The 10,345-nt window shown below is 39.2% G+C and overlaps 1 pseudogene; it reads left to right on the plus strand.

The window, feature by feature from the left end:
* Positions 1 to 5,970: 5,970 nt before the first annotated feature.
* On the plus strand, positions 5,971 to 7,166 carry LOC119512422 (annotated as a pseudogene).
* The last annotated feature ends 3,179 nt before the right edge of the window (positions 7,167 to 10,345 follow it).

Genomic DNA, 10,345 nt, shown 5'->3' on the forward strand with positions numbered 1-10,345 from the left:
AGTGAGATGCAGGAGTTGAAACAACTAATTATAGATCTTCAAACAAATATGCTAAAATCAATTAAAAAATCAAATCAATGAGTTGAGTGTGGATATGGCAAAAGAGATGAAGGTTATAAAGAAGACATTGGGCAAACATAAGGAAGAACTTCAAAGTTTGAAAAAACAACCAGCAGACCTATGGAAAGGCACAATAGAAGAGACGAAAAACACAATGGAGACATACAACAGCAGATTTGAAGAGGCAGAAGAATGGATTCAGGAACTAGAGGACAGGACATCAGAAATCCTACACACAAAAGAATAGGGAAAAGAATGGAAAAATATGAGCAGGGTCTCAGGGAATTGAATGACAACATGAAATGCATGAATATATGAGTCATGGGTGTCTCAGAAGGAGAAGAGAAGGGAAAGAGGGCAGAAAGAATAATGGAGGTAATAATCACTGAAAATTTCCCATCTCTTATGAAATACATAAAATCCCAGAAGCATAGCATACTGCAAACAGAATAGATCCAACTAGACCAAATCCAAGATACTTAATAATCAGATTATCAAATGTCAAAGACAAAGAGAGAATTCTGAAAGCAGCAAGAGAAATGCAATCCACCACATACAAAGGAAGCTCATTAAGACTAAAGTGCAGACCTCTAAGCAGAAACTGTGGAGATGAGAAGGCAATGGTATGGTATATTCAAGATACTGAAAGAGAAAACCTGCCAACCAAGAATTCTATATCTGGCAAAACTGTCCTTCAAACAGTTTCAGACACTGAGAGAATTTTTGCACAAGAGACCTGCTCTACAAGAAATACTAAAGGGAGCACTAAAGGCAGATAGGAAAAGACAGGAGAGAGAGGTTTGGAGAAGAGTGTAGAAATGAAGATTATCAAAAGGATAAAGAGAAAGAAAGAGGAAAACAAAATAAAAATAAAATAAGACATGACATATAAAATCCAAAAGACAAAATGGTAGACAGTAGTCATTATGTTGAGTTAAATTAGCTAGAAACAAAAGGACAGATACTGTATGGTCTCACTAATATGAACTAACATTGATGAGCAAAATTTGAGAGTTGAGAACATAAGTTATCATGAGATAGAAAGAGGTTAGAGATCAGGCATTTGATGCTGAAGGAGTACAGAATGTCCCTGCTCTCAGTTCTCCCAAGTATATACCCAATAATAGGGTTGCAGGACCATATGGCAATCCCATACTTAGCTTCCTGTGGAACCACCACACTGCCCTCCATCTGGGCTACACCATTCTACTTCCCTACCAACAGGGAATAGAAATTCTACACAATTGATTGTATAGATCCAGAAATAGAATGAATTGCATAATAGTGTGTGATGGTAGCACAATATTGTAGGTACTCTGAATGAAGCTGAGTTTGAGCATGGTTGAAAGAGGAAGGCTAGGGGTATGTATGATACCAGAAGGAAAGACAGAAAATAAGATGTAGCAAAATATAGAGTGGTCAATGATGGTGATTAAGTGTACAAATATAAGAATGGTTTTAAATAAGGGAGAACAAATGAATGTCAACATTGTATGGTGTTGAAAATTGAATTGTATAGGAGAAAAATACAATCAATGCAAACTAGAGTCTATAGTTAATGGTAACATTGTAAGATGCTTCTAATAATTTTAGCAAAACCAATATACCAAAGCTAAATGTCTATAAGAGGGGGATATAAGTGAGTGATATGGGATTCTTGGTTGTGTTGTTATTGTCTGACTGTTTCATTGTATTTTATTTTATTTTTATTTTTCTTGTATCTTTTATATTTTCATTCTTCATTTTTTTCTCCTTCTTCTCTTTCTTTGCAGAAGAAAGGGAAATGTCCTTATATAGATTGTTGTGGTGAATGCATAATTATGTGATTATATTGGGAATCATTGATTGTTGTCTAAGGATGGATTGTATGGTGTGTGAATAAAACTGTTTACAAAATAAATAGAGGTATACAAGTGCTGGAGAAAATGTGGAGACAGGGACATTCCTATCCCTGTTGGTAGGGAAGTAGAATGGTGTAGCCCAGATGGAGGGCAGTGTGGTGGTTCCACAGGAAGCTAAGTATGGGATTGCCATATGGTCCTGCAACCCCATTATTGGGTATATACTTGGGAGAACTGAGAGCAGGGACATGAATGGGCATTGCACACTGGTGTTTATGGCAGCAGAATTCGTAATTTGCAATGAATGGAGGTGGCCTAAGGATACATGGACTGATAAACAGAATGGTGAACTGTGGTGTAGACATGCAATGGAATACTGAGGAGCGGCAAGAAGAAATAAAGTTGTGAGGTATGCAACTAGGAGAATGGACCTTGAATACAGTATGTTGAGTGAAATAAGCAGAATCAAAAAGATAATCATGATAATGCCTCACTAATATTTATTAACTATAATGGGCAAACACTAAGAATTGAATCAGAGAGCATAGGTTATCAGGGGAAGGTTTATTATGGTCAATGTTCCTAGATTGTAAGCTCTTACAGCATCATATCTATTCATGAGTTGCAATGGTTATCTCTAAATTCTGAGATGCTGAGCTGTTTGTGTATAACCTAGTCAGTCCCTGGAACTTCAGGTACCTGTGTGACACCTGAGACTCAGAGCCAGAGTTGATAATGCTATGAATGTCAGCATTACCCCATACAGCAAATGTTAAAGAATCTGAAAAAGAGATCACACTTCAATTAGAAATATGAACGAAATGGACTTGATTAGAACCAAGGTAAATCAGGCTAAAGGGAAAAGAATGATATTGACCGGGTTTTAAAACCTCAACTTCTGTGTGAGAACAAAGGAAAAATGTTTATTTGTTGAAAAATCTATATTTTCTGTAGCACGCTATATAATTTAACTTGTATGGTCAGTTTATTCAAACACCATAATTACATGGAACCTTGAATAGGGAGAGAGATCTGGTTGGTTTGTACAGGTTAGTGTGAAACCCTGATACATCACAGAGTAATTTGGGCAGAGTATAAAAAGTATTTGCAAAGCCCCCTTGAGGGCCTGGGGGGGAAATGTGGCAACATTAAACTTCCCCACCTGGGGAATTCCTAATATTCTTGCAAGTATTGGGGACTACCATTGTAGTAGACCAACCCCTCAATCTTGGGGCTTGCCCTTATGAAGCTTGTCACTGCAAAGGAGAGGCTAAGCCTACTTATAATTGTGCCTAAGAGTCACCTGCAGAGAACCTCTTTTGTTGCTCAGATGTGGCCTGTCTCTCTCTAAGCCACTTGGCAGATAAACTCACTGCCCTCCGCTTTACATGGGACATGACTCCTAGAGGTATAAATATCCCTGGTAATGTCGGACATGACTCCCAGGGATGAGCCTGGACCCAGCATCATGGGATTGAGAAAGCCTTCCTGACCAAAAGGGGTAAGAGAAATAAAACAACAAAAAAAGTTTCAGTGACTGAGAGATTTCAAATGGAGTCAAGAGGTCATTCTGGAGTTTACTCTTATGCATTATATAGATACCCCTTTTTAGTTTGTAGTCTGTTCGAATAGCTAGAAGGAAATATCTGAAACTGTTGAACTGCAATCCAGTATCCTTGCTTCTTGAAGATGATCATATAACTATATAGCTTATATGGTTTGATCCTGTGATTGTGAAAACCTTGTATCTCACACTCCCTTAATCCAGTGTATGGACTGATGAGTAGAAAAAAGGGGGACAAATAGTAAATAATGGGGATGGCAGGCAGAGGAGTATGAGATGTTTAGGGTATTCTCTTTTACTTGTATTTTTATTCTTATTTTTATTTTTATTTTTTGGGGTAATGTAAGTGTTCAAAAGTTGATTGTGGTGATGAATGCACAACTATATGACGGTATTGTGAACAATTGATTGTACACTTTGGATGATTGTATGGTATGTGAATATATCTCAATAAAATTGCATTTAAAAAAACTGAAGTGTTTCAATCATAAGAAGAAGATATATATATCTTTCTGCAGATACAGAGATGAGAGAGGTACCCTTAAGGTTCTCTGGGTCTAGTGGAAAAGAGGGAGGTTTAAGCAAATACTTATTACAATACTGTATCTCATTATAGACTTAGCATTGCCAACCCTTGTCTGTCTTCCTATACCACCTCATTGTCTACATGTGAACCCTATGGCTTCCTGGGACCTATTCTCACCTGGCCATGTGTGTAGCCCAGGCCACCAATTACCACCTGGTTCCACATTTGTTTTCATTTCCTTGGCTGCTCAAGCAAATGCCATGAAATGGATTGGGTTAAACAATGGGAATTTATTAACTAACAGTTTTTAGGCAAAGATAGAAGTCCGAATCAAGCCATCATCAAAGCAATGCTTTCTCCGCAAAGACTGTGGCGTTCTTGGGCTGGCTGCCAGCAATTTTTGGTTCTTAGCTTATCACATGGCTAGGCACATGGCCACATGTCCTGGTCTCTCCCTTCTCTTCCTGGTTTCCTTGATGTTCAGCTTCTGGCTGTTCCCTCTGTAGCTTTCTCTCTCTTTGTCTGAATTTCATTCTCTTGTAAAGGACTCCAGTAACAGGATTAAAACCTATTGATTTAGGTGATTGAGGTGGACCACACCTTAAGTAAAGTAAACTCACCAAGATGTCCTACTTACAATGGGTTCACACCCACAGGAATGGATTAGATTTTAAGAACTATATTTTTCTGGGGAACACACAGCTTCAAACCACCACAGCATTGAAGCAGTTTTGTCACTTAACGGCTTCCTTTCTGTACTCCAGTGACCCAGTTCTTGTTCTCTATCCTTGCACACCTCTCTGCTGAGCTTTCTACATCCCTTTTAATGAAATACATCTTTTACCAAATTGCAGAATGCTCCCTTCATTAATTGTCCATAACTGAAATCAGGCTCACTTTCAACACCATTCTAACCTGCTCCTGCGGCACCCATTAACATACTGAGCAATCCGAGATCCTTAGCAAGTCTGCCATTATCTGTCTCTTCATCTTCATTCCTGCTCCTGCCTGTCCTGCACCTAACAGCCCAGCAACCATTCTTTCCCCAGGCAGTGAGCTCTCATCTACATACCTTGTCTCCTGCTAAGCCCTCTCTCTCCCTTACAAATTATAACTCTTAACCAGTCCTTAAGAACCAGCTAATAAAAATTAATAATAATGGTAACAGCCAACTTTTATTGAGGGCTCACCAAATGCCAATCACTGCAGTGGGTACTTCACATGAATCCTCTTCCATAATTCTTTCAGCACTCATATGTGGTAGATATTGTTAATCATTATTATTTTTATTATTAGTCCCATTTTCTACATGAGGAAAGTGAGGCTTTGTAAGCACCAGGATCACTCCTCCAGGAGAACCCCAGCCACCAAGCAGGGTTAAGTGTTCCCGTGTTTCTATGTATATTTTTATCATTGCACTTACAATAAACTATCATAAGTGTGTATGGTTTTTATCACTAGAGAGTGAATTCCTTGAGAGCAGAGACTGTTTCTTATTCCTCTGCATCCCGAAGCCTAGCATGATGACTAGTTCAATGAATATTGCTGCATGAATGCTGACTTTCTGAACGGATGAGTGAGCAAGTGCCATAATATAGGCCTGTACAAGATGGTGAGAACACAGGATGTAGCGCAATCTATGCCTGGGAGCAGTGAGAAAAGGACTTAGGTGACCTCAGATATGTACCTGGAATGAAGAGTTGAAGGTATCTGGATGACAAGGGCACAGCAGCAGCTTCAGGGCATGACAAGCACCAGGACCCCAGATTTAAGGTGTCCCAATGTGTCTGGGAAAAGCTGAGGGATAGAGAATGTGTGTTGGGAGTCAGCAGGAGCTGACTTATAAAGGGAGAGAAAAGACCAACTCATAAAGGCCTTTGCATAAGGCACCTTGAATTATCGTAAGCAGGCAAGTAACTTGATTAAACTTGCTTTAAAGTCATGGTTGGGCGCCCAGGGCTCGCGGCGGTGCAGCGGGGATGGCTGGAGCTGCAGCGGGAGCTGGAACTGGAGGTAGCGGCAGAGCCACGGCGGGGCATCTGCAGCCCGCACACCGCGCGAACCCGCACCACCCCCACATGCCGCGCAGCCCTCAGCCTGCAGGAAGGATGGCGTTTTCCCGGGCCTGCTTCAGAAACAAAGCCTCGACCACTGAGGGGCTTTTCATGACTCTGGGCGCAGGCGTGAGGGCACTCAGCCACCCCTGCTCTACATGAAGCTGCTTACCCAGGGTGGGGCATGAGCCGATACCCCCCCACCTTTGGGGCCAACGTGCTGGGGAGGAAGGTCCTCTATCCGCGGAGCTTCTTTACCTACGCCAAGTACGTTGTCCAAATGGTTGGGAAGATACGACTGTTCTGAAGCGTGAGCCCCCGGCTGATGTCCAATGCCCTCTCCGCTGTGACCGGGGCAACAAAAGGTTTTTCCTCCTGATCGAGCAGGTTTTCAACAAGGATGGCATGAAGACTTCTATGAAGAAAGTAGTGAAGGAGACCTCCACCAAGATGATAACGCAGTGCATGCCCGCCCATCCCCTGCGTGTCATCTCGATGCACTGCATGGTCCAGTTTGTGGGATGAGAGGCCAAGTACAGCCACCTGCTGAGCTCCATTGGGAAGATTTTCAAAGAGGAGGGGCTGCTGTGATTCTTTGTCGGCTTAATCCCTCACCTCCTGGGAGATGTTTTTTTGGGGGGCTGTAACCTGCTGGTCCACTTCATCGATGCCTGCCTGGTGGATGACAGCTTCAGTCAGGCCCTGGCCACTGAGAGCTATACTAAGTTTGTGGTGGGGATTGCAGTGAGCAAGCTGACCTACCCCTTCCTGCTGGTCGGTGATCTCATGGCTGGGAACAACTGTGGACTGCAGGCTGGACTCCCTCCTTATTTAATATTTTATTAAATATTTGCCGAGTGTTGTCATGTGCACAAAACTGTGTAGAACACTAGTAGACACCAAGATAAATCAGACGCAGACCCTGCCATTGGACACTAGTAGAGTGATAAATGTTAAGTGCTCAAAGTTCAGATACAGCTCTTGGAAGTCCAGAAAGAAGGGCATTGTGTTCAAATGGAGAGGTAAGAGAAGGCTCCCTAGAGGAAATGAGAGGTGAATAAGATGGAGATGGAGATGGGAAAGGCAGGTTAGTACTAGGGAAGGAGTCTGACAGCACTGAGAGCCAAAAAAGGCAGGACATGATGTTGAAAAGGTGGGTTAGACTCAGTATGACTGTTTATTAATGTTTAAACTTCCTGTTGCTTTCCTTGCAATGCTTTCTTGATCCTGTTATGTTTGATTTTTCTAAAATTTCGTATTTGGAAATAATTTTAAATTTACAGAAAAGTTGCAAGAATAGTATCAAAAATACCTTAACATTCTTTGGCCAAATTCACCCATTGTAAACTTTCTGCTCCATTTGCTTTATTGTTTACTTTCCATCCCCCACTCCACCCCTTCTTCTGTCTCTCCAATTTTGTCAGTTGACCCAAGGATGTTGTGGTAGATTGAATCATGTACTCCAGAAAAAAAAAAAAAGTTCTTAATCTGTATTCCTGTGGTTATGAACCTACCATAAATAGGGTCTCTTGAAGATCATATTTTAGTTAAGGTGTGGTCCAACTGAAGTTGGGTCTTAATCCACATTGCTGAAGTCCTTTATATGCAGGAGAAATTCAGACACAGAGAAGGCCACAGGGAAAAGCAGGATGTAGGCAGGAACCCAGAAGAGAAAGGAGGGGACATAGCCATATGGCAGGAAAACCCAGGAACCCCAAGAATTGTGGAAAGCCAGCACTGGCATGCTACTGACTTCTGAGGAAACAAGACTTCTAGCCACCAAAACTGCAAGAAAATAAATTCACACCAATGCAAGTTGTTAATAATAGGGTGGTATATGAGAATCCTGAATTTTATGCATGATTGTTTTATAAACCCACAACTTCTCTTAAAAAAAAAATCTCTATTGTTTAAGCTAATCTACTGTATGGTATTTGTTATAGCAGCCTGGAAAACTAAAACACATGTCCTGAATAGCCTTTAAAAAAAAAAACCCTCTAGAACACTTATAATCCACAATGAAGAACTAATAAATAATACAGAACCAAAATACACAAAATTAAAAAGTACAAGAAATACATAGGAAACTAATAGTAATAAAGCTTTCAATACACACTCCTAAATCTGTGGAAGTCAAGTAGAGAAAAAAAATTAATAATATAGGTTAACAATATAATGTAATTAAAAGGTAAATTAATTAGAATAACCTGTAAATATGAAGGGGCTTGGGTCCTTGCCTGGCACGGCAAGAATGACTCATCACACCAATCTGGTGGCAAAGGAAAGTGATTTAATAGCCAGTGGAGACAGGGACCTCTTGGTCTCAAACAAACCTGCCTCCCTGAAGTGTTGTGAAAGCTAGGCTTATATATATCATTGGGATCAAAGAAAATTTGGGAGGAACAGAAAGAAAAACAGGGAGATGACATTGATGGATTCTTCAGGTAATGAGAAAAGTTAGGGAGTACCATCAAAAGTTCTATTTGGGCCAACAAAATTGCTTAGATGAGCCTAAAATGGAAACACTTGGTCTGGAGACTATTTGGGCATTTGGTCAGGGGAAGATTTGGTCAAGGTTTGAAAAGTCTGTTTATTGTTTAGTTTGATCGACCTTCCCTTTGTCAAAAAGATAGGCATGACTGAGAAAATAAGATTTAACTCAGTCTTATCAGCATAGCCAGCAACTTAGAAACTTAAGTGCAAGGGATTTTACAAAGAATAACAAAGTTTAAATGCTGTGTTCCCCTTATCAAGGATGGGAACTGGAACCTAGTAGCAGGAATAACAAAGAATAAAACAGTGTTTCCATCATCAAAGATGGGAGCTGTGAGACCTAATTGCAGGGGTTTTTTCAAACAGAGAATATATGTCCTTTCACATATGACTTTGGAACAAAGGCTGAGTATTTATTGGGCCACAAAAAAAAATCTTAATGAATCCCAATAAGGAAATATTATATAGTTGAATTATCTGATGACAATGTAGTAAGATTAGAGCATAATGTAAAAAGGTAAAAACCAAAACATTCCAATTACCCTGAAATTTTAAATCTTTCTGTTATAAAGCTCCTCAGTCAAATAGGAAATTAGAATCAAATATTATTATTGATAACAATAATAATATAAATCCTACATAATGTAAAATGGTAAAACCACTTTGGAAAATAGTTTGGCAGTTTCTTAAAAAGTTAAAAATACATGTACCATACAGCCTAGCTATTCCACTCCTACATATTTACCCAAGAGAAGAGAAAACATATGTTCACACAAAAACTTGTACACACATGCTCAAAGTAACTTTATTTGTAATAGCTCCTGAAGAGAAACAACCCAAATGACCATCAACAGGTGAATATATAAACAAATTGTGGTAGATCCATGGAATGAAATACTTTAGGAATAAAAAGGATTGAACTATTGATACATGCAAGAGCATGATGGATCTCAAAATAATTAGGCAGAGTGAAACACATCAAGCAAATAAGCACATATTCCCTTCTCCCATTTATGTGAAATTTTAGAAAATGCAAACTCATCTATAATGACAGAAAAAAGATCGGTGGTTGCCTTGGGATAGAACAGGGTGGGAGGGAGGGAGGGATTATTGGGGCACGAGGAAATTGGGGTGTGTGTGTGAAAACTACATTTATTACTTTGATGATTTTACTGGTGTGTACATAGAATACATATGTCAAAACCAAACAGATTTTATCTTCAAATATTTCCAATTTCTTGTACTTTAATTATACCTCAAAAAAGTTAGGAGAAATAAAGGGATGAAAATGTATGTACTTAAATATGCACAAAACATTTTTGGAAGGATACCTAAGAAACTGTTAACATTATTTTTCCCAGAAAGGGAGAACTGAAAGCTAGGGAAACGCATATATACTTTTGTTCATTTTGAATTTTGAACAATGAAAATCAATCATCTGTTTTAAAATAAATACATAAAATTAACACTTTAAAATGGGAAAATATTTTAGCAATCAATATGTCCACCATTTTCTACAATGTATGAGAAAACTTCTTTCTCCAAGCCCTCACCAACATTTGTGCTTTCAGTATTTTTCAATATTTTTTATTTTTCCCAATTTGATGAGAGAAAACTAGCACCTCATTTAATTTGCATTTTCCAGGTTACTATTGAGATTGACCCATTTACATACCTTTATTATTCATAGTATTTTATCTCCTGAGAAGTTTATTCATATCTTTCATCCATTTTAAAACTGAGTTTTTTGTTATGCTTCACTAATTTCCTTCAAACTCTGCGACTGAGGTTTAAAAACATAACAGAA

Source organism: Choloepus didactylus, chromosome 2 (assembly GCF_015220235.1).
Source record: "Choloepus didactylus isolate mChoDid1 chromosome 2, mChoDid1.pri, whole genome shotgun sequence".
Lineage (NCBI taxonomy): Eukaryota > Metazoa > Chordata > Mammalia > Pilosa > Megalonychidae > Choloepus > Choloepus didactylus.